This window comes from Pteronotus mesoamericanus, unplaced genomic scaffold (assembly GCF_021234165.1).
Source record: "Pteronotus mesoamericanus isolate MK-2021 breed Mesoamerican mustached bat unplaced genomic scaffold, CSHL_Meso_final contig_57, whole genome shotgun sequence".
NCBI lineage: Eukaryota > Metazoa > Chordata > Mammalia > Chiroptera > Mormoopidae > Pteronotus > Pteronotus mesoamericanus.
Window position 1 is genome coordinate 3,535,173 of NW_026555203.1, and position 25,686 is coordinate 3,560,858.

A 25,686-nucleotide genomic window follows, 5' to 3' on the forward strand; every position below is an offset into this window, starting at 1 on the left:
GCTTAAAGTCTGGACTCTAGAAGGAGAATGAAGGCAATAATAACCATTCAAATAAACAACTACAAAGGTTAATGCTAGGAGAAGGAAAGAGTACCAGAAAGCAATTTGACCTGAGTTCTGCTGGATGATTGGAGAGAAATGGAATGAAATGTTCCATAAAACAAGAGGTAGCATGTGTAAAGGCTTTGTGCTGTGAGGAAACAAGGCAAGAAAGCCTAGATCGGTAGACAAAAGCCAGGCTACACAGAGAGTTGTTGAAAATGTTAAAGAGTTTTATCTTATCCTAAGAGCAATGAGAAAACATTGAAAGATTTTAAATCAAGAGAGGAACCATGGATAAAATTTGCATTAATATTTTTTGGCAGCAGTTAGGAGTAGATAGGAAGGGAGTGAGAGTAGATGCGATGACGCAAAATTAGGAAGCTGTCATAGTTTAGGCACTGCTTTGCATTAGAGTGATGGTAGTGGAGATTGAAAGAACTGGATGGATGTAACAGCCATGAAACTTATTGCTATATTAACAATGAGGCAGGCATGAAGTGATATTGAGGATGCATTTTGATAATAAGAGATCCTCAAAGAGAACAGTATTTGGTGGGGTAGATATGTGTGCATATGCATAGGTAATGTGGTCAGTGTTGGTCTGAGGTAATCTTAAAACACCTAAGGAAAGATATAGAACTAGTTGAATGTATTTCTTTGGATCACAGATATCAGATGTCTGATATATAAGCACTACTATATGATACTTAACTGTTATTACTTTCCTGGCTCTGTGCCCATATGCATACTTTTTAAAACTTATCTGAGCTTATATGCTAACTGAAGCCAGGGGAAAATTAAAGAATGAGAAACCAGTGTAGTCTATGAACAAATTGATTATCTACCATGTAACATGTAATGACTGAGTAGAAGAGGATGAGCCTGCAAAGGATTAGAGAAAAAATAAGAAGAAATTCAGAAAAGTAAGTAACAATTAAGTATTGTGTTACATATGGTAAGGGAAAAGAGTGTTTCAAGAAGGGATGTGTAGATTAATACTGAACATTGCTGATGAGAGGTCAAATATAATGTGAACTATAAAGTCTGTTTTATTTAGTGACACTGGTGACATTGACCAGATCTGAAGTGGGCGAGTGGAAGATAAATACATGGAGACAGTGAGTATAAGTAATACGGAGAAATTAGCTTTACATATGGGGTGGGAAAAAGTAGGTTTACAGTTATAAAAATAAATAATATAATAATAAATAATAATGCAGGAATAAACTCTGTTTTGTGTACTCACAACTGTAAAGTTACTTTTGTCCACCCCTGTAGAGTAGAGGAGTTCCTTTGTCCTGAGGACAAGGGTGATAGGTTGTGAAGATCTAAGTAAATGTGTGGATATTTGTGTCCAGAAAATGAGAACATTTTTCCTGAAAGTTTCTTTCTATCTTCTATTCTCAAATGTCTGAACCCCCTCACTCTTTATACACAAACACAGAATGGAAGAGGGAGGCAGCCAGAGGCTTAAGGATAAGCAGATTTCTGGAATAGTAACTTAACCAGACAAACATGGTAAGGATATTGAGTAGTGTTACAGTCTTACATGTTAAAGTTTGTAAGTGTAAACTTACACTGAGAATAGTTGGCTAGGTATTATTGAAATGATGGGCTATGAAATCTATGCTGGATAAGGAACCAAGTGATGAAAGGTAGGATCTGGGTGAATAGAAGAAAGAAAATGGTCAATAGACTGGAATTCTCCATTTCCCTGAGATATGACCTTAGGGGAAGCAGATGAACAAGCAAGCTGGAAGGATAAGAGGTTAAAGGGGAAAAGACAGGCAAAAATAAGGACAAAAGAGATAGAAGAACAACTGAAAATTGATGAAAAACTAGCAAGAAAGCTAAGCTTCCATATCAATAATTTCTGTGAGGATCCTTCTTCTCTTCTTCATCATCCTATTCTGCCTCTCCCTCTATCTCTACTAAGGGCAATTTGACTATGTCACCTGGATAAAAAGCCTCTCCATATTATGGATAAGATGGCAGAGGAGTGAATGGAAGTCACGCTGACCTCCTCCCAAGACCAAACTGGAATTGCAACTAAATAATGGAGGAATCACCTGGAAAGCAGTAGGGCGATAGTGGGAGAGGAGCCTTGGTGCCGCGGACAGTGGATTCGACTCTCACACATCCCAATGGGTGAGAAGTGCGGTGGAGGCTCGAGAGGGTGGGCTGGGTGCCCACGGGCACTGGCACCAGAGGGACATTGAAACGGCCAGTTAGCTCCCCCCGAGAAGAAAGGGGTCTGAATCATAAACAGGGACCCCTAAACTACAGCAGCTAAAACCAAGAAAATACAGACAAAACGCAACCCCGAAAAGCTTAGGGGCGCTCTCTGCCAGAGACAGGTGGCTGGGGATGCAAAGAGACATTTAAAGCGCAAACGCAAAACATGCAGTGGCAGCCACCCTCTTTGATCTCTGGGTAGAGGCGGCAGCAGGGTGGGCTCGTGCCTGGGAAAAGACTGGTGAGGAAAACTTTGTGAAGACAACTGACATGGCAGCCGGTGGAGCCCCGGTGTAGGCGCGCCTCCCACTCTGCACCTACCATCTCGCTCAGGCATAAGGGAATCAATTAACCTGCCTTTGGTGCGCTCCACACACAGCTTGTACGTGTGTGATCTGCGGGGCTGAGTGCAGACTGGCAGGGAGAGCCTTGAGGAGAGACTGGAGACGCAGGCGTTGGGGAAAGAACGGGAGGAGGAACCTGGGAGTCCCAACTCCTTCTCTTGCCATACTGTCCATTGCACGGGAAGAGGCCACACCCCCAAAGAGCCAAACGCTGAAAAGCACACATAGACACACAAAAAACACCCAGTGAAGGCGAGCACACTTGCGCCGAGTGACCAGCGAGGGTTGGCGAGCCTGGGTGTGACCCGTGCGGGCTAGCGAACGCTTGCACCAGCCGGCAAGGCCTCCCACATCGGCACCGATACAGCCAGCGAGGGAGTGCACAGAGCGGCAAGGTCAGGCGTAAGTTGACCGGCCCGCCTGCGATTGGGGAGCGGCCCACAAAATTAGTAGAGCTGCTCCGAGTCCTTGGAGGAGAGACCAGAGACAGGATTAACCAGAGAGTCCTGGAGCTGACTTCCTCCCATTTCCCTAGTCCCCATTTGGCGAGGGCAAGCAACACACCCAAAGAGCCAAAAGAGGGGAAAATACACAATAGAAGACCCTAAACTGACCAATGCCCCAGAGCTCACCGGCCAGCGGGGTCCGATGAGTACACGAGGTCACGAAAAAGCCCCCTGGTCTGGGGCAAGCACATGTGAGACCAGGCAGGCTGGGGATCCTGCCACGCTGGGAGCGCGCTCAAGGAGCCCCCGTGAGAGTGCAAAAAATATTTTTTGGGAGAGATCCCAAAAAATAGCCCAGCCCTAACCGAAGGGGTCACAGAGCTGCTCCAAGCAGGATTCAGACACAGGCATTAGACTCCTGGAAGGCTCAAACAAACAACCCAAGGTCATATAGGGTCAAAAACTGACATCATCAGAGGGAGGCCCAGAAAGAAAAGTAAAGGACAAAAATATTTAACAGACTTCCACAAAAATGGAAAGAAAAAGAAGTTCCCCCCAAATGAGTGGAAAAGGAGACTCCCCACAGAGAGAGCTAAATGAAATAGAGGCAAGGGAACCATCAGATAAATGTGAATTCAAAACAATGGTCCTAAGGAAGCTCAATGAGCTCAGCCAGCTCAAAGAGAACTATGAGAAACTGCAGAGACACTATCAGGATCTTACAGCAAACTATATCAGCCTGGAAAAGGACATAGAAACTATCAAGAAGACACAAGAGGATATGAAGAATACCATTTCTGAAATGAAGAACACAGGAGAAGGAATCCAAGCAGGCTGGATGAAGCCGAGGATCGAATCAGTGAGATGGAGGATAAGGTAGAACGAAGCTCCCAGAAAGAACAAGAAATGGAAAATAGACTTAAAAAGAATGAAGAGGCATTTAGGGAAATGCAGGACAACGTGAAACGCAATAATATCCGTATAATAGGGATACCAGAAGGAGAAGAAGAGGAGCAAGGGATAGAGAACGTCCTCGAAAAAGTAATGATGGAAAATTTCCCTAATTTGAGGAGAGAAAGGCTCTCATGGATCCAGGAGGCACAGAAGACCCCACTCAAGAGGGACTCAAAGAGGCCCACTCCAAGACACAACCATCATTAAAATGGCAAATGTCAAGGAAAAAGAGAGAATCCTCAAAGCAGCAAGGGAGAAGGAGAAGGTAACATACATCGGAGCCCCAATATGCCTAGGAGCTGACTTCTCAACATAAACACTACAAGCCAGAAGGGAATGGCAACAAATATTCCAAGTCATGAAAAGCAAGGGCCTACAGCCAAGGCTGTTCTACCCAGCTAGGCTCTCCATTAAAATAGAAGGGGAAATACAGAGTTTCCCAGACAAGAAAAGGCTAAAAGTATACATCCCTACCAAACCAACACTCTAAGATATGCTAAGGGGACTTGTTTAAGCAGATGAACGAAAAGAATGAGACAGAGAGGAACACAGGTACAAAGAGAAAAGACGAGTAAGTTTCTATCACTAATATCTCTCACTGTGAATGGACTAAATGCCCCAATCAAAAGACACAGGGTAGCTGAATGGATAAGAAAACATGACCCACACATATGCTGCCTACAAGAGACCCACCTCAGAGCAAGAGACCTACACAGATTGAAAGTAAAGGGATGAAAAAAAATATTCCAAGCAAATGGGCATGAAAAAAGGCTGCGGTTGCCATACTTGTATCAGAAAAAGTAGATTTCAAAACAAAGGCAATAAAGAGAGACCGAGAGGGGGACGTTATAATACTTAGAGGAAGAATCCAGCAAGAAGACATCAACATTGTAAACTTATGTGCTCCCAATATAGGAGACCCCAAGTTTATAAGGAAATTTTTGGATGACTTCCAAAAAGTTATAGACAACAACACACTTATAGTAGGGGATTTCAACACCCCACTGTCAAAAATGGACAGATCTTCCAAACAAATCATTAATAAACATATTGTGGTGCTGAATGACACACTGAATTAAAGAGACATAAATGACATATATAGAACCTTACATCCCAAAGAAGAAAAATACACACTCTTTTCAAATGCGCATGGCAGTTTTTCAAAGATAGACCACATGATAGGACACAAAGCAAGCATCAGCAAATTCAGAAAAATTGAAATAATACCAAACTTTGTCTCAGACCACAAGGGCTTGAAACTGGAAATCAACCTCAAAGAGAAACTTCAAAAACTTGCAAACACATGGAGACTGAACAGTAGACTATTAAACAATGAATGGGTTAATAATGAGATAAGAGAAGAAATCAAAAAATTTCTGGAAACAAATGAAAATGAACAGACACCTGTCCAAAACCTATGGGACACAGTAAAGGCGGTCCTGAGGGGGAAGTTCATAGCAATACAGGCTTACCTAAAAAAGATAGAAAGATATCAAATAAAAGAACTAACATTACAACTTCAAGAACTGGAGAAACAACAACAAATAAATCCCAGAGCAAGTAGAAGAGAGGAAATAGTCAAGATTAGAGCAGAACTGAATGACATAGAGACAGAAAGAACAATTCAGAGGATCAACCAATCCAGAAGCTGGTCCTTTGAAAAGATAAATAAAAGTGACAAGCCTTTAAGCAGACTCATCAAGACAGAAAGGGAGAGGACCCAAATTAATAATATCAGAAATGAAAGAGGAGAAATAACAACTGATACCACAGAAATACAAAGGATCGTCAGAAACTACTATGAACAATTATATGCCAAGAAATTTGAAAATCTTTATGAAATGGACAAATTTTTAGAAAAGTATAATATTCCAACACTGAAGGAGGAAGAAACAGAAAGCTTGAGCAGACCGATAACAGCTGGGGAATTTGAAACAGTAATCAAGAAACTCCCAGCATACAAAAGCCCAGGGCCGGATGGTTTCCCAGGAGAATTTTACAAAATATTTAAGGAAGAGCTACCCCTGTCCTTCTCAGACTCTTCCAAAAAATCCAAGAGGAGGGAAGACTCCCAGACTCTTTCAATGAGACCAGCATCACCCTGATCCCAAAACCAGATAAAGACCCTACAATGAAATAAAACTACAGGCCCATTTCGCTGATGAACATAGATGCTAAAATCCTCAACAAAATACTGAAAAACCGTATCTAGCAATACATTAAAAAGATTATCCACCACAATCAAGTGGGATTCATCCCAGGCATGCAGGGATGGTTCAATGTACACAAATCAGTAAACGTGATATATCATATAAATAAAAGAAAAGACAGAAACGACATGATCATCTCGATAGATGCAGAAAAAGCGTTTGATAAGGTACAGCCTCCATTTATGATCAAAACACTCAGCAAAATGGGAATAAATGGGGCATTCCTCAACGTAATAAAGGCCATATATGAAAAACCTACAGCCAATATCATAATCAACGGGCAAAAACTGAAAGCTTTCCCACTAAGATCGGGTACACGACAAGGATGTCCGCTCTCACCGCTTCTTTTCAACATCTTATTGGAAGTCCTAGCCACAGCATTCAAACAAGGAAAAGAGATAAAAGGCATCCAAATAAGAAAGGAGGAAGTAAAGCTATCATTGTTTGCAGATGACATGATAGTGTACATAGAGAACCCTGTAGACTCTACCAAAAAACTCCTCAGCCTAATAAGTGAATTTGGCAAAACTGCAGGATTCAAAGTCAACATTCAGAAATCAAAGGCATTTTTGTACACCAGCAATGCCATAGAAGAAGAAATCAGAAGAAAAATACCATTCCATCTAGCAAGAAGAAAAATAAAGTACCTAGGAATAAATTTAACCAAGGAGGTAAAGGACCTGTACGCATAAAACTATACAACATTGAAAAAGAAATTAAGGAAGACACAAGTAAATGTAAGCATGTACCGTGCTCATGGATTGGAGGAATTAATATCCTCAAAATGTCCATACTACGCAAAGCAATTTATAGATTCAACGCAATCCCTATTAAGATGCCAATGACGTATTTCACAGAAATAGAACAGACATTTCAAAATATATATGAAACCATAAACGACCCCAAATATCCTCAGCAATTTTGAGAAAGAAACACAAAGTAGGAGGGATCACAATACCGGACATCAAACTCTACTACAAAGCCACTATACTCAAAACTATCTGGTAGTGGCTCAAGAACAGACCCATAGACCAGTGGTGCAGAATAGAAAGCCCAGAAATAAGCCCAGGTCTCTATGGGCATCTACTATTTGACAAAGGGGGCAGAGGCATAAAATGGAGCAATAATAGCCTCTTCAACAAATGCTGTTCGGAGAGCTGGATGGCTACATGCAAAAAATTGAAATTGGATCATCAGCTGACACCATACACAAAAAATAAACTCAAGATGGATAAAAGACTTAAATAGAAGTCACAACACCATCAAAGTCCTAGAGGAGAACATTGGCAGGAAACTCACAGATAAGCCACACAGCAATTTTTTCACTGATATGTCTCCTAAAGCAAGAGACATAAAGGAAAGAATAAACAAGTGGGACCTCATCAAAATAAGAAGCTTCTGCCTGGCTAAAGAAAACATCAGCAAAATGAAAAGGTAGCCAACCTTATGGGAAAATATATTCACTAATGATATATCAGATAGAGGTTTGATCTCCAAGATATATAAAGAACTCACTGGACTCCACTCCAAGAAGACAAACGATCCAATCAAAAAACGGGCAAAGGACCTGGGCAGACGCTTTTCCACGGAGGAGATACAGAGGGCCCAGAGACATTGGATAGGATGCTTAGCATCAGTAGCCATCAGAGAAATACAGATCAAAACCACAATGAGGTACCACCTCACACCGGTCAGAATGGCCATCATAAACAGGTCAACAACGAACAGGTGCTGGCGAGGCTGTGCAGAAAAGGAAACACTGGTACACTGTTGGTGGGAATGCAGACTGGTTCAGCCATTGTGGAAAGCAGTGTGGAATTTCCTCAAGAAGCTGAAACTGGAACTGCCTTTTGATCCAGTGATTCCCCTGATGGACTATACCCTGAGAACACCAAAACGCCAATATAAAAGAACCTATGAACCCCAATGTTCATAGCAGCACAATTTAAAAGAGCCAAGTGTTGGAAGCAACCTAAATGCCCATCAGGAGATGATTGGTTCAAAAAACGATGGTACATATACACAATGGAATACTATGCAGCAGGAAGAAAAAAAGAACTACTAAACTTCGCGACGGCATGACTGGAACTGGAGAGCATTACGCTAAGCGAAATAAGCCAGGGGGCGAAAAACAAATACCATATCATCTCACCTATAAGTGGAACCTAACCAACAATACAAAGATGCAAGGAAAATAAGACCAGCAACACTGAAAGGAAAAGAAATCAACAGAGACAAGAGGGAAGGATGGAGGGGGGCGGGGAAAAGGAAGGGATGTGGAAAGTCAAGGAACATATAGCAAGGACTCATGGACAAAACCATAGGGGAAGAGCTGAGGGATGGAAGGAGGGAGGGGACAAGGGAAAGTGGTGGGGGGTTGGCAGAGATAAATGTATTTGAAAAAGTAAATTAAAATAAAATTAAAGAAATATATATATATATATATATATTTTAAAAAAATGCTTCTCCATAGTTAAGAACAATTATCCTGTTCAGCACTTGGCTGTGGCCGCCTACATCACATTACAGGGATGAGTGAATATTATACCAGGGCACATCACATAAGAATTAAATATATATCAGTTAGCATAGTCAGTGAAAGATAAGTACCATCTGATTTCATTTATATGTAGAATCTAATGAGGAAAATAAACAAACAAAAGAAAAACAGACACGGAGATTCAGAGAACAGACTGACAGCTGTCAGAGGAGCAGGAGGCTGGAGGCCTTGGTGAAAAATGCGAATCAATTAAGTAGAAGAAACCTCATAGATGCGGACAACACTATGGTGACCACCAGAGGGAAAGAGGGGTATGGCAGGTAGAAGAGGGTAAATGGGGGATAAATGGTGACAGAAGGATATTTGACTTAGGTGAAGAGTACACAATGCACTATACAGATGATATGTTATAGAATTGTACACTTGAAACCTATATAATTTTTAACCAATATAATCCCAATAAATTGTTTCAATAAATAAAAAATAATAATTTCTGTGAGGAAAGTGACTTGACTTCTCCCATCACAACCAAGTTACAAAAGAAAAGTAACAACAAACAAACACATATGGGAGATATTCAGGAGTATTTGTCACCTAAATCTCAGTTTGGGCCAGTATCACTGTCACAAGTTGTACAAGGTGGCAAGAAAAACTCCATGTCTAAAGAAACTGATGGTAATGATATAAAAAGCCCTAAGTGGCAAGGCACAAAAATTGAGAGAGATTATGCCAACACTTTCTTCTTAAATATACTTTGAAATTCAACAAGGTGCAACGTCTTCAGTAGAGTTACCTATGCCTCAGTGATGTGCCAGTGCTATAGGATCATGCCTTGAAAGAAAAGTCAAAATGAGACCAAACAATTTTGATAGAGAGGTATGCGTCACAATTTGTAAGGAACCCAAAGTGACAGTGCCATACTCTAGAGAAGCTGCAGTTAAGCCTTGTGACAAAAGAGAGAGTGTGTACACTATATTAGACATGGCATAGATAATTGGAAATAACACAGCTGAGACAGAAGATGAAGAGTCAGAGTCTCAAGTACTGATCAATAAAGAAGATATTTCCAAAAGCAAAAAAAAAAACAGGAATTTTTTTTTAAAGAGTCAGGGATCCATGCTTTTCTGCAAAAAAAAAAAAAAAAGGTATAATATTCCCCAAAGCTTCTTCAGACCAACAGGAAACAGAAGTCACCATCCCTCAAAAGCCATTAGATGTGGACCTTTTGAGAGACAAAACCAAGAAGAAAAAGAGAAATTATTAACATTAAAGCTTTAGAAAGAGGTAGATAAAGAACAAATGAAGCCAACCCAGCAAAAATGATTCCCGGATGAATATCTGTCACCTGCTACATTCTCAGGACCAGGCAAATTTCTAAGTGGAAAAAGGAAGAATTCCAAAGACAGCAACTGCAAAAGACAAACTTATATAAAGCATTCAAAAACAAAAACTCAACAAATTAAAACTGGCAGCCTTCTTTTAAGATCCAGTTGTAATATTCACTTAACATTAATGGAAGAAAGGTGGCAAATTCTACCAGAGATTACAGCAACATGTTTAAAAGGGTTCATTTTTTACAGATGTTTCAGAGATAAAGTAGTGCATGGGTAAAGGGAGTGTTTTATAATCTAGGAAAGATGGATTGTGAAGCTCTCTCTATTTTCCCCAAAATATGCTATTTTATGGCTTTCTTTGCCTTTTTGTCCTGTAGTAATCAAAACAAGATTATACTATGCCAAGTAGTAAAGAAACCCATGTTTAAAATTTAAGTTTTCTTGTTACTTTCCCATGTATTTGTAGAGCACTTGAAATGCATCTTGCATAACACTAAAAGGATCTAGTCACCATCTTCTAATTATTTTAATCATTGTAGCATTTTCTTTAATTTAAAGTGGGTTAGGATCAACATGGAACCTGAAAACATCAGCTTTCTGGAAAATTAAGGTGAATCGACAAAAGGAAAACTAAACTCTTGAGGCAAAAAGAGTTAAGAGTAGGGGTGAGGCTGAATGGGGTGGATTGATCATTTGGAAGCATTGGAGCTGAGCTGGTGATCAGAAACTGGGTCCATGAGGGAGCAGCAGGTACAATTTGACAGACAGCCTCCCTCATTCTTTTTTTGCTAAATGACACAGAAAACATTTGAGTTTTACAACTTTTCATACCATAGTATCTGGTGTCAAAATCAAAATTAGTTACTAAAATATCTAAAATTTTGGAAATTCCCACTTCTATTAGTCTGCTATTCAAAGAAAAAATAGGAATTTACTGTAGGAAAATTATATAATAATATCCCATGTTGTGGAATCTGAGGTATAAATAACCATTTGTTTATTTTCTTATATTATCATTTGTGCCACCTGTAGGTTGCTGTTAATCCCTGGTCTGGGCAACAACTGCTGCAGGGAATGGAGCATGTCGCGGTTAGCGCCATGCTCTGGGATCTGATGGTTACCGTCTGGGGCCAGCTGAGATGGAAGCGCAGGCTCTGAATCCCGCAGAGCCCATCCTAGGGGTGTCACAGATGGGGGGAATAAACACAAGTCTCACACTTCTCTCTTTGCCAGGAGAGGGGACATGGCACATCCCTCTTCATGCGGAAGGCTCCGAGCCATTTTGTTCAAAGGCTTCTTTGAAAGGGTTATCAGTTGGGCTCAGAAATAGGAATGCACAGGTTATCTCATTACATCAGTATGTTAATGTTTACAGAGAATAGATGATGTTTTGAAGAAAACAAATGGAAGGAACACCCTGATTTACATGGGTCTGAGAGGAGACTAGTAAACAAGAGAGATGACTAAACAGGAGAGCGTAGTAAACATGAGTGCCAAAGGGTATAGGGTTAGGGTCTGTGAACAATGTAAATTTCATTCCCAGCTTGAACTGACTATCATACCTTTTGAGAGAAAAACAGAGCATATTTTAAAGAATTTACTTTTAGGCTTGATTTCCCCTGGGAACCCTCAGATCTAGTTTAGGGCTATCTCCAGTATTGTTTCCAGCCTGAGCCAGGTTGGTAGAGGGAGCGGCCAAGAGACTAGGAGACTTCTTTCAGACAGAATGAGGACCCTGGCCATATTCAAGCTGAACCGAGGGATGGGGGCCTTTTTTGCTCATTTCTCCGTGTCCTCCATTTCTTTGTCTGCTGCCCATACCGGCTGATGTCCATCTTAGGTCATTTCTCCTCAAGAAAAAGCTTACCCGTCATGGATCACCAACCATCACAGGACCAAGCAGGGTGATGTGAGGGAGGCAGGGGATGCGCCCCTACCAGGGGGAGAGGTTTCATCTCCTCAGTGGCCTGTTTTCCCAAGGCCTCCTTGATTATTTCCAGCCTTGGGGCCTTCTCAACTTTTGGTGGGGTTACAGTTCCTGCAACCAGATAGGGCATTTCCCAACACATTTGTATTAATATTGGCTTTTATTTCTGTTTATGGACAGAAATAGAAAATATGATACTTGGGTTTTGCCCTATATTATGCCTCAAAGTTAAATCAGGAGGCAGTGGTTTCACTTTGTAAAATTTAACTTAAAGACTATTAATCTTTGCCTCATTAATATGATCAACTTTGAGTAAACAACAGTTTTAATAGTATTTCTGCTGATATTTAGTTATCTATCCTTTTAAGGTAAAAAATGCAATAAAATGTCCTAGGGTTAATTGCAGCTTAAATTTGTCAATATTTTTATATATTATTGGGATATTTTCCCCTCCAAATTTTGTGACTGAAATTCTGTTAATATTTGCATACTTGACGGCATACATTTCAATATTGATTAGGCAATTATGGGTAGACTTTTGATGCTAATTGAAAATTTAGTTTCAAAAACCAGTGATTACTCCCTCAGTAATGATTGTGTTGAAATGAAGTATAGTCAGAAACTAACCAAATTTGTCTAAAATAGATTAAAATCCATCTTCTCATCAAAATGACATTTTTCAAAGAGCAATATCACTTTACATTTTAGGGTAGACATTTTCAGAATACCTCAAATTAAAAGTTATGTAATTAAATCTTCCTGGGATAGACCATAGCCAAAAGGGGAAAAAATAATCTTGATTAAAGTCAGTTTTAAAATACATTTTCTGTATTTATTGATTTATTTACTTATATAGCATTTTTAAAAATTCTTGTTGTGTATGGTGATTTTTATTTTTTATAAAATTTTATTTATTTTTAGGGAGAGAAGGGAAGGGAAAGAGAAAGAGGAGAGAGAGAAACATCAATGTGTGGCTGCCTCTCACATGCCCCCTGCTGGGGATTTGGCATGCAACACAGTCTTTTGCTGTGACTGGGAATTGAACCCGAAACCCTTTGGATTGCAGACTCACGCTCAATCCACTGAGGGCAACAGCAAGGGTGTGATTTTTATCTATAGGCACAAATATTATATATAAGACTGTCTTGGTTTATGTTTTACATTTTAAAACAATTCCTGATCTAATTTTAGTGTCATTAAATGTATTATAAAACGTGGAATAACTACCTGATCACTTGTATGGCATTTCATGTGGCTCACTGTTTGGTAATGAGCATTGGGAATAATAAATAAAAGTACAAATTTAATTGTTTAAGACTAATATCTAAAATAATAATGCCTGTATCTTTTTAAAAGTTCTCTTACTTAGAAGAATTTATCTAAAGTTTATGTTCAATTTTGAAATGTTTTTCTTAGGTTGTTTTATTTAAACTGGTTGGTTTTTTTGAAGTTAAAATGTAAGAAACTAGACTATTATGCATTTTTTTTAATTTATAAATCATGTTTATTCTATTACAGTTGTCTCAATTTTTACCCCTTTACCATCCTCCACCCATCCCACCCCCACACCCCCCTCCCACAATCAATTTCCACTCTGTTGTCTATGTCCATGGATTATTCATACATGTTCTTTGTCTAGTCCCTTCCCATTCCACCATTGTACTCTTTCCCCCTCCTTCTGGTCACTTTCAGTCTGCTCCATGTTTCCATGCCTGTGGTTTCTTTTGTTCATTAGTTTATTTTGTTGAATAGGGTCCACTTATATGTGAAACCATATGGTAATTGTCTTTCATCAACTTGCTTACTTCACTTAGCTCAAAATTCTCCATTCCCATCCATGTTATTGCAAAAAGTAGGAGTTCCATCTCTCTCTCTTTCTTTTTTTCTTAAATACAGATTGATTTTATTTATTTCTTTAAATGTCAGTTAATTATGAAATATTTAAAAAATTAAAACCATTATAAAATCTCAGCAATTAAACCAACATGACACCAGCACAGAAATAATCAAGTACATCAATGAAATATAATGAACATTCAAGAGAAAAACATATATATCTGATTAATATATGTATGAATAAGTTGAGATTTCAAATCACTGGGGAAAATAAGGCTTATTCAATACATAAGCTGCATGGACCACTATGACTTGAAATTAAACAAATAGAGAGCCCTATTTCACACATTACACAAGAACTATTCCGGTGAGTTAAAAATCAATATGAAGAATCTAAGGAGTTTTAGCAATAAATACAAACTAATATTTTTCTTACTCTGAAGTAAAATATTCAAACCCAGAAGCTATAAAGTAAAATATTGACAATATGACTATATTAAACATTTAAGACTGTACAGTAATATATATATAGAAACAGTTAAAAGACAAGGAATAGAATAGGAAAGTATTGGTCTCACATCTAAAAAAGGGTTAATAGTTGCTTTTACTTTTTAAAGAAAAAAATTCTACAAACGATTAATCGATAAGTGAAAAAAGAATATCAAAATGTTATGAGAAGCTTTTTAAAAATAATAGAAATGGGCAAGAATATAGAAAAACAGGTTTACTTTCAACAAATAATAAAGGAACAATTAAAATCACACATCATTGTCACAATCAGATTAATGAGTATTAAAAATATTGGTAGTATCAAGTATTGGCAGCTCTGAAAGGAACTGGGTATTCATATAAACATTTTCTTCATCTTAAAGCAGTCCCTTTAGCATATTTTGCAGTGCTGGTTTGGTGGAGGTGTATTCTTCCAGCCTTCTTTTGTCTGGGAAACTCTTTATTTTGCCTTCCATTTTAATTGACAGCCTTGCTGGGTAGAGCAGTCATGGTGCAAGCCTTTGCTTTTCATGACTTGGAATATTTCTTCCCATTCCCTTCTGGCTTGCAGTGTTTCTGTTGAGAAATCAGCTGCTAGCCATATCGAGGCTCCTTTATATGTTACTACCCGTTTCTCCCTTGCTGACTTTAGAATTCTCTGTCTTTGATATTTGCCATTTTAATGATGATGTGTCTTGTAGTGGGCCTCATTGGGTTCCTCTTGAATGGGACCCTCTGTACTTGCTGGATTTGTGTGCCTTTTTCTCTCCTCCAATTAGGGAAGTTTTCCATCATGACTTTTTAAAACAGGTTCTCTATCCCTTCCTCATCCTCTTCTCCTTCTGCTATCCCTAGCATATGGATATTACTACATTTCAGGTTGCCCTGCATTTCTCTAAATATCTCTTCATTCTTTTTGAGTCATTTTTCATTTTCTTGCTCTTTCTGGGTGCTCTTTGCTACCTTGTCCCCCACCTTGCTGATTCGGTCCTCTGCTTCATCTAGCCTGTTTTTCATTCCTCTTACTGTGTTCTTCAATTCAGAAACTGTATTCTTCATGTCCTCTTGCCTCTTCTTGATAGTTTCCACGTCCTTTTTCGTGCGATATATATTGCAGTATGTTCCTCATAGTTTCCCTGTAGATTTTTGTCATTCTCTCTGAGCTCACTGAGCTCATTGAGCTTCCTTAGAACCGTTGTTTGGAACTCAATATCTGATAGTTTACTTGCCTCTATTTTATTTAGTTTTCTCCCTGGGGATTCCTCCTTTCCCTTCAAGTGGGGGGTATTTCTTTGTCTTCCCATTATTTGTGAGACTCTTCTCTTTTGCTTCTGCTTCTTAAATTGATCCATATTGATTTATTGACTTTGTGGTGTGAACTTCTATGGAAGGAGATCGCTGTTTTTACTTTCTGGATCTGTCTCTGATGATGTCAGATGTTGACCCTGTCTGACCTTAGGCAGTCTATTTGAGACTTCCAGGAATCTACTGTCTGTGGCTGTCTCCTTCAGCTGTTAATCTAGTCACTCTGCACTCAGCAGGCCAGTTTAGACACCAAATGGTGGGGCAGAGTCACTCCTAGGGGTGAAGTTATCAGATCCTCTCACACTGCTGCCATTCCGGGGAGTGGTCTGTGCAAGAGCAAGATGGCTACTGTCGAATGGGGGAGGAGTCAGCCCTGGGATCCCTCCAGCTACTATCTCCTTTCTCACCCCAAGGACTCCCTCCCCATTCTCTCAAGTGTCTCCAGACCACTCTGTGTTCCCTTTAGCCAAGGATCTACCATCTCTGGCTGCCACTCTGCACTCAGCAGGCAGCTTAGACAGCACAGGGCGGGGTGGAGTCACACCTCACAGTGGGGCTATTGGGTCCTCCACCACTGCTGCCACTCAGGGGGAGTGGTCTCTGCCTGACCAAGATGGCTGCTGCCACATGGGGGATGGGTCAGCACCGAGATCCCGCCTACTCTCAGTTCTCTCCCCAAAGCCTCCTTCCTCAGTCTCTCCGCAGGCGTTTCTAGCCCATTCTGTCCCCGCCTTTGTCAGAGACCAGGGGAAGTGGGGGAAAATAAAAACTTATGTGTTGGCCCTTCAAATGGCTCTTTGCGTCTCCAGCTGCCTGTCTCAGGCAGAGAGCTACCCTGCTGCTCTACACAGCTGGCTATCTGCGTACTTTTTGGACTCTGCTGCTATAGGCTGGAGATCCCTACTTTTGGTTTAGACCCCGCTCTTCTCAGGGGGATCCAAGTGGCTGTTTCAATATCCTTCCAAAATCTGTGTCGTACTCGAGTTTGATTCCGATACTTTCTTTGTCTCACCAGACTGTTTTTCCTTCTTTTTTTTCTACTATGCCTTATATTATTTTGTTTAAAAAAGATGCATAAGATAATAAGAAGTGAGATAAATGGGCCTTTGGTGTGAGTATTTATATTAATTTTTCTTGAACTTGAGCTCTATTTAATATTTTTTGTAGCCATATACAAGGTCTGTCCAGAAGGTATCCAGCCATATAATATGAAAAGTAGAGACATTTATTGAAGAAGATACAAGATACAAGAAATGTACATAGGACAATGACACCTCAGTCTCTTTCAAGGTAGGCACCTTAGGGTCTCACACAGTTCTCTCAATCATCATCAGCTTTTCCATCGCATTTCCCTGAATCTCATTAACAGTCTGAAATTTCTTCCTTTTCAAAGGTGATTTTAGTTTTTGGAAAAGCCAGAAGTCACAGGGCACCAAATCTGGGCTGTAAGGGAACTAAGTCACCAGGGTGATTAGATGTTTCACCAAAAAGTTCTGCATGAGATGTGATGCATGAGCAGGCACGTTGCCATGATGAAGTTGTCAATCACCAGTGAATTTTTGTGTAGCTATTTTGATATTGAAGATGGAAGAAAATAAGCAACATTTTTGACATATTATGTTTTATTATTTCAAGAAAGGTAAAAACACAACTGAAATGCAAAATAAGATTTGTGCAGTGTACAGAGAAGGTGCTGTGACTGATCAAATGTTTTAAAAGTGATTTGTGAAGTTTTGTGTTGGACATTTCTGGCTGAATGATGCTCCACAGTCGGGTAGACCAGTTGAAATTGATAGCAATCAAATTGACACATTAATTGAGAACAATCAATGTCATACCACTTGGGAGATAGCCGACATACTCAAAATATCCAGATCAATAAAGTTATTGGTGAAAATGAAAAATGTGTCTTTTATTTTATGGAAGAAACCATATGGACTTTTTGGCCAACCCAATAAAATGGCAGGGACCAGATTTACCTATCATCCTGAAACAAAAACAAACAAGCAAACAAAAAAAAATGAAACAGATGAAATATATGAAACAGACTGCATGGATGGAACTGGAGAGCATTATGCTAAGTGAAATAAGCCAGGTGGTGAAAGACAAATACCATATGGTGTCACCTATAAGTAGAACTTAATCAGCAAAGCAAGCAGGCAAGGAAAATACGACCAGCAACATTGAAAGAAAGAAGAAATGGATGGGAACCAGAGGAAGAGAGGGAGATGGGGAGTGGGGAGGGGAAAGGAAAAGGGAAGGGGAAGATCAAAGAACAGGTGTGAAGGACACATGGATGAAGCCAAGGTGCAGAAAGATTGAGGGGGAGAGGCAAGGGTGGGTGGGGCAGGGGAAAGTGGTGGCGGGTAAATGGAGACAAGTGTATCTGAAAATAAAATAAAGAAAGAAATTTTTTAAAATGCAAAAATATTTTTAAATTAAAACAAATATTAATTTACACTCAACTGCAGACAGCTAATCTGAAGGTGTTCCTTGCACTGTGCCTACATGTCTTTCTATAATTCTTCCCAGTGTTCCTGCTCCAACACTCACAGTCAACTGGAAAACCTCACAACTCATCAGTCTGACAGGCTGTGACTACTGAAAGACAGCTAACATATCTCCCCAAAGTTTTAGCTTTTTATCCTAAATATTTCACATCCTTTAAACATTCCTCATGTGAAATGGTCCCTAATCAAGTTTGTTCATGCTCCCATTAAAGTAGTACCCAAATTCAAATAACAAAATATAAATAAGGATAAATTAGCATTTAATGAAAAAAAAGTATATGAAACAATAGTTTTCAAATACTAGCTGTCAAACAATGAAGGAAAGTGACTCTAGAGAGAAGGAAAAACAAGTAAGTTAATAAAGTTATTGGTGAAAATGAAAAATGTGTCTTTTATTTTATGGGGAAAAAAACCATATGGACTTTTTGGCCAATCCAATAAAATCTTGTACACCTGAGAACCTTAGTACACTGTTGGTTAGAATGCAGACTGGTATAGTCACTGTGGAAAATAGTGTGAAGTTTCCTCAAAACACTAAAGATGGAACTGCCTTTTGACCTGGCAGTTCCACTGCTGGGATTATACCCTAAGAATCCTGAAACCCCAATTCAAAAGGACCTGTGCACCCCAATGTTCATAGCAGCATTATTTACAATAGCCAATCAGTAAATGAGGGGATCAAAAAACTGTGCTACATTTGCACAATGGAATATTACACAGCAGAAAGAAGGAACTCCTATCCTTCACAATAGCATGGATGGAACTGGAGAGCATTACGCTAAGTGAAATAAGCCAGGGGGTGAAAGACAAATACCATATGATCTTGCCTATAAGAAGAACCTAATGAACAAATGAAAGTGAACAAAATAGAACCAGAGGCATAGAAATAAAGAACAAACTGACAGTAACAAGAGGGGAGGAGGGTGGTGTATTAGGGGGGAAAGAAGGGAAAAGGTCAAGTCAAGGAACATATATAAAGGACCTATGGACAAAGATAATGGGGGTTGGGGAGGAATACTGAAGGTGGGTGGTGGGGGTGGGTATGGCAGGGGAGAGTAATGGGGGGAAAATGGGGATAACTGCAATTGAACAATTTAAAAAATGTTATATACTTGAAAATTATATAATGTTAGACAATAAAATTAAGATAGCAATAAAAAAGAAAGAAAATGTAATTAAACCATATTCACACCAAGTAGAATCTTTTAAAAAAGTTAAAGTAAGATTTCTGTGGAAGATCTCTCAAATAATGGGACATTGACTATAATGTTGTGGCCCTCATTGCGGTCGTTTTTTCTGGATGAAATTCTGTATTATATAATTCAGTTACCCCAAATCAAACTATGGGAAAAGAAATTAGTGTATTGAGACAGATGCTCTTTCTGTGATTTACAGGAAATACCATTTCTTAATAAGACATTGATTAGTGATTGCTCTACAGAAAACATCATGTTACTGAAGCATGTAATAAACTGTCAGGAAACAAACTGAACCAACAACTAACCTTTTGAAAATTCATTCTAAATTCATTTGATCTTTTCCATAAAGAAATGGAGGTGAAGACTTATTTCTTAGCATTTTATTATTTGTATGGATGTAGGTCAAATGTAAGTAGGAATTGCAAATAAGGATGTAATATCTAGCATAGATGTGTTTCTCACCTATGGTTTAGTCACTAGAATTGCTTTGCTATTCTCTTTTCAATTTCTTTTATTAGAAGTATTAAACCTTTCATTTTATTGCTCTTAAAAATAGGAAATAATACACCAATAAGAACAATTATTATACCCCACAAATAAAATCAATAGGGTATTCATAGTTAGATCAAACTAAGCTACTGTGCCAAGGATTTCAATATATTCTGTCTTCAGTCTTGGTTTCCATTTAACTCAACAAATCAACATCAACTTCTCCATTTAGAGTCCGTGCCAATAAAAGCCTTAAGCAGCACAAATGGATTAAATTCCTACACTATGCTGTATCTCATAATATATAAGATACAGCTTCTCCCCCAAAGATTTTCCAGTGTAGTTAAAAAACACAAAACTATCAAACACCCTTTAGACCATAGTTTTTATAATTATGAGAAAGGAGTGGTAACTACAGGTTTGGGTGAATTAAAAGGCTTTGTGCTAAGTGAAATAAGCCAGGTGGTGGAAGACAAATACCGTATGATCTCACCTATAAGTGGAACCTAATAAACAAAACAAACAAGTGAGCAAAATAGACCCAGGGACATGGAAATAAAGAACAAGTGGACAGTGACCAGAGGGGAAGAAGGAGGGGAATACCAGGGAAAATAAGGGGAGAGGTGACGTCAAGGAACATGTATAAAGAACCCATGGACAAAGACAACAGGGATTGGGGGAAGATGGGGGTGGGTAGGGCAGGGGAGAGCAATGGGGGGAAAATGGGGATAACTGTAATTGAACAACAATAAAAAAATTTTAAAAAGGCTTTGTGGAGGAAATGCCATTAAGGAATAAGTAGGAATTAGACTTTAAAAAGATAGAAGGAAGATTCCTAGATGCGAGAGCAACATGGAGGTAAAAATGAGATTGGCATGAAAGAAGAACAATTCATGCAGAAATTTTTTGATGAGGGAATTTTATGATGAGGAAATAGAAGTGGAGAAATGGAGCAGATTCTAAACATGGAAATCATGCAGAAGTATTCAAGGTGGATGCATTGACAAATGCATCATTAATGAGTTTTGTGCAGAAGAACAATGTGCTCAAATTTGTATTTTAGGAAATTAGTGGTTATATAAGGAAAGGCAAATACAAGAAAATATAAAAGCCTGTTGGAGTCACTTAGGCTTAAAATATAGAGAAAAATGGAGAGAATTAGAAAGGAAAATAAACAAATCCATAATTATACCAGGATATTTTAGCAAGATTTTTCCCCAAAAATGGATAGATTACATAGACAAAACACAAACAAGAATATGAAAGATATGAAAAATAATTAACAAGCTTTATCTGGAGAAGATATATCTGCACCCATCATTTAGATACTACATATTCATGTACCACAGATATTGACCATGTGTAGATCACAAAGCAGGTCTAAAAATAAGAAATAGACCACTTTTGCTGATGGCTATGTAATGAGATTAGAAATCAGTAAAGAGAGAATAGCCGTCATTCATTTAGAAAATGAGAAAAAATTACATAATTTATGATTCAAAGAAGAAACTGTAATAAAAATAAGGAAACATTTGTAACTGAACAATGCTGTATTTTGGTTTGGGGATTAAGCTAAAATGGCACATGGAAGAAAGTGTATATTCTTATAATCTGCTCTTCCAATTTATGATGTTAAGGATAAAAAATGTATTAGTAGCCAAAATAAGAAGGTAGAAAATGTATAACAGAGTCAACTCAAAGAACTAGAAAAAGAAAATAAATACATAATGGACTTAAGAAAATAATTTAATCCAAAAATGGTAACAAAAAGATAGTTTTTAAAACGCTGGTTCTCAGAAAAATCTAACAGAACAGGCAAAACTCTGTCAAGATTCAAACTCTCTAGGTTAAGTTTCATAATGTCAGAGATTTGCATTTGTTGATTGATATTCTTGCTTATGTTTTTACCACTTTATCCCTAGAACGTAGTTCAGATCACGGAACATCTTGTTTCTCAATTAATACTTCCTATGAGAAGTTATGTTTGAGATGATACGTTGCCATATAAATGGATGGGTGATAGCACAGATGTACCCTATAAGCAAAATAACACTAGTGTAAAAAATAGGAATAAAAATAAAAGAAAGGTTTGAAATTCATTCATATCCATTCTAGCTATCAGAGTCTAAAAATATCTGAATCCGTAATTTACTTTTCTCAATTAGAAATTATAGGTGCATCAATATGTTTATCTCCTTGTCATGCATCTTTCCCCACTAAGCTTCATTAAGTAACCTTATGTTTCACTTCTGATGTATACCCAACACCTAAAGCTGTTCCTGGGACTTATTAGTGCTTGATATATGTTTCTTGGCTAATTGAATAAGCACTACAATAAAATAGATTTAAGAAACCAAGTTTAAAGAGAGACCTGTAGGTCATGGGTAGTGAGATATACATATATAGGGTTTTAATAAAGGTAGATTTATATTTTTAGGAGATATTAAAATAGAGGTGCTAGCTGAACTTGTGAGGAAAAGGAATCATTAAAGAAAAGAAAATGTGGGCTCTTTGATTTTTTAAATGGTATACAAATTTCTACTTAAAAAGTAATGCACAGTCATTGTATAGAATTTGAAAATAAAGAAATGTACAAAGAGGAAAAGAACACATTTTAAAAACATATGTGAAAATGCCTGTGATTCACTTAAAACTCTAATTATAACAACAAGATATATCAATTGTCTGTTCTATGCAAGATTGTGTGTGGGCAGTTGGCAAAGAACTGGGAGTTTTTATTAAGCAAGCAGTAAACATGGGCCCTGTCCTTAAGGAGCTCGCACTTAAATTGAAGGGACAAAACAAGCCCCAAGAAATAATTAAGAATAATCTCAATGTACCACATAATTAAGGGCATAAATACACATAAAAATTAAAACTTGAATGTTGTTCTGAGATCAAAACGGGTAAATCTGTGATCAGTGTGGGCTGAAGAAAGGAGTTAGTCACGTTTCACAAAAGAGGTAAATTTTAGCTTAGGACATGACTAGATCTAAGGAGGTGATGAGGGTGATATACTAGGATAGGAAAACAGTTAATAGAAAGGAAAGAATGGATGCTGTCTGAATGAGAGCAGTCGAAGAGCACCTTTCCTTTGCAGTTTTACAGAGACAACTCTTGTATAATGCAATGGCCTGGGAGCCATAGGACCTGAAATCTAGTCTTATGTCTATTACTAATTCAGTGTTGATTCTTAGAGAAGTTGCCTCAATTTCTGTACCTTAGTAGGATTAGGGTTTCTTCTAGCTCTGATATTAGAGGAGATATACAGGAACTCTGTCATTTAAATCACCACTCACCCATTATGCTTCCTTTGACTTTCACATAAATCATGTCATTAATGGAGAATGCAGGCTGATTTGAGAGGAAGAGCATTTATTTAGGCAAAACATTACTTCCCCAACTATGATGATTTTTACAGACTTGAAAATATTTTAAACCTGAGGCAAAGCCAAAGGCAGAGTTGCATACTGATTAATATAAAAGCCTGTCACTTCCTACTGGGATATTCAGCTTGCACCCAGAATTCAAGAAGGCTCTGAAACAAAAATTTATGTAATACAAAATTTTTCCTAAGAAGTACCAAATTGCATACTTAAGTACTTGTAACCAGGAATATATTCAATGTTTTATAAGTGCTGTGTAATTTCCAGAATCCACAAGCAATTTGCCTCCTGTAGAGAAATCTTCCTCATTGACTACTCCTTCCAAAGGCAGACAAAACCTTAGAATTTTATAGTCAGAGCCTTCTCTGTTTTTCCTCTGACAGTTCTCAGTTCTTTCTACCTTCTTCACCTCCTTTCTACCTCCCTCCCTCCTTTCTTTTTTCTCTTCATTTCTTCCTTTTCTTTCTTCTTTCTTTCTGTCTTTTCTTTCTTTTCTTTTCTTTCTTCTTTTCCTCTCTTTCCCTCTCTCTTTCTTCCTTTCTTTATTTTTCTTTTTTCTCTTCTTTCTTTCTATCCTTCCTTCTTTCTTTTTTACTTTCTTTGTCTTTCTCCCTTTCCCTCTCTCTTTTTTTACCTATCTTTTTATCTGAGTTCCTCTCATTTTTTTTATATATGACAGCCTCATTCTCTCACCCCTTCAATTGTACATTAAGGTTAAATTTACCCTCATAACTTCTATTAACAAAGGTTTTTCTAAGAATGCACATTCAGACAGCTGAAGTCTTTCTTGACAGCTTGAACTCAAGGAAAAGAACCACAGGTGTGTTGAGGTTAAATAATAAAAAGAATAATGAAAATTTATGTCAACATGTCAGTGAAAAGACCGTGCAAGTGAGACAACAAAGTACATTCTTTATTAGTAAAACAGTTGAGTAAAAATGTGAAATCTGTCTGTCAACTAGAGGAATGGAAAATGAGAAGTCTCAGTTAGTATTCAGAAGAGTGAACTATTAACTGAGTCAATTAATTCTTGCAATTCATTCTAGAAATTCAGGAGTTAGGCTTTACATGAGGCTTTTTATTCTATTTTGCAGACATGAAACACTTCACCCTTATCCTTTTGTTTCAGGAATAACTTTAGTATTACTTAAATGTCATTGAAGAACACCTCTTGAACTCTCATTATCCTCTTCTCTTCATATAACATTTTTTACCTTCCATATAGCCACAAACATGAACCTTCAGCATATATACCAATCAAAATGTGTTTTTCTTTTCTTAATTTAGAGCTGCCTACAGATGGTATTACAAATGACTATAATTTTTGTGCTTTCAAGAACAATAAGACTATTCAGGACCAAAGTAGAGGTATTCATTTTCTTATTTATCTTCAGTTGACTACAACCAAAAGAATTGTTGAATGTAAGCCTCAAGGAAAATGAAAATATAGTACTATTACTACAGTAAAATATCTAAAATATAGTAAAATATGATGTACTATTATTTTGTCCAGTATCAATCATTTGTAGGATTTTCAGGTCATAAAAAAGTAACTAAAACAACCAAAAAAACAAGAGTGAGTGCCCAACAAATCTCTAGGTAGTTGCAAGTTTTTCTTTGAGATTTATTGACTCTAAATTCAATTTATCATCATTGGCTTCTGTTGGGCTAAGTGGGTAGTTCTGGTGATTTAGAACACTTGTTTGTTCACTTAGTATAGAGAAAATGCTTGTAGCACATTAATTCATTTCTATATCTTGTTCATTTTCAGATGTACCTGTGGGTCCTCTATCCCCAATGGGGGAAGGAGAATTATTTTTGTTCTGATGGCTTTGAATTATGGGCTTTAGTTTAAAAGCAGAAAATGCCAAACACTTTTCTCTCCTTGCTGCCTCTTCTTTCTATACATGAAATCCTTAAATCAATCAATTTGTTGACTCATTAGGCTCTGTGCTCAGAAGGATAATTGAAAAAAATAAAAACCAGAGGAAACACCCAGATATGCAGGGGTCCTGAGCAAAATTACTAAGGTTGTTTTGACCATCAGCTGTCTCACTTGAAAGGCTCCAAAATGTCTGTAGCATATAGTTACTATAATTATAAACTTTATATATCCATTAGAGAAGTTTATGATATTTAATCATTTATTAAGAAAAATAATTAGTCTCATTTGTTTATTTTTTCCTTTATCTCCCTTGCCCTAGGAAATATGTTGGCAAAAACATTGCTGCATGGGATATGTGAAATTTTTCTGCCTATGTTTTCCTCTAGGACATTTAAATATTATGACTTATACTTAAGTCTTTTATCCATTTTGATTTTATTCTGATGTATGATGTAAGTTGGTGGTCTAGTTTTATTTTTTTGCATGCACCTGTCCAGATCTCCCAACACCACTTATTGAAGATGCTATTTTTAGTCCATTTTATGCTCCTGCCCCCTTTGTAAAATATTATTTGACCATAGAGACATGGGCTTAT

The 25,686-nt window shown here is 37.9% G+C and overlaps 1 pseudogene; it reads left to right on the top strand.

Moving 5' to 3' along the window:
* The first annotated feature begins 1,763 nt into the window (after positions 1-1,763).
* On the top strand, positions 1,764-10,326 carry LOC129076145 (E3 ubiquitin-protein ligase RNF168-like; annotated as a pseudogene).
* The last annotated feature ends 15,360 nt before the right edge of the window (positions 10,327-25,686 follow it).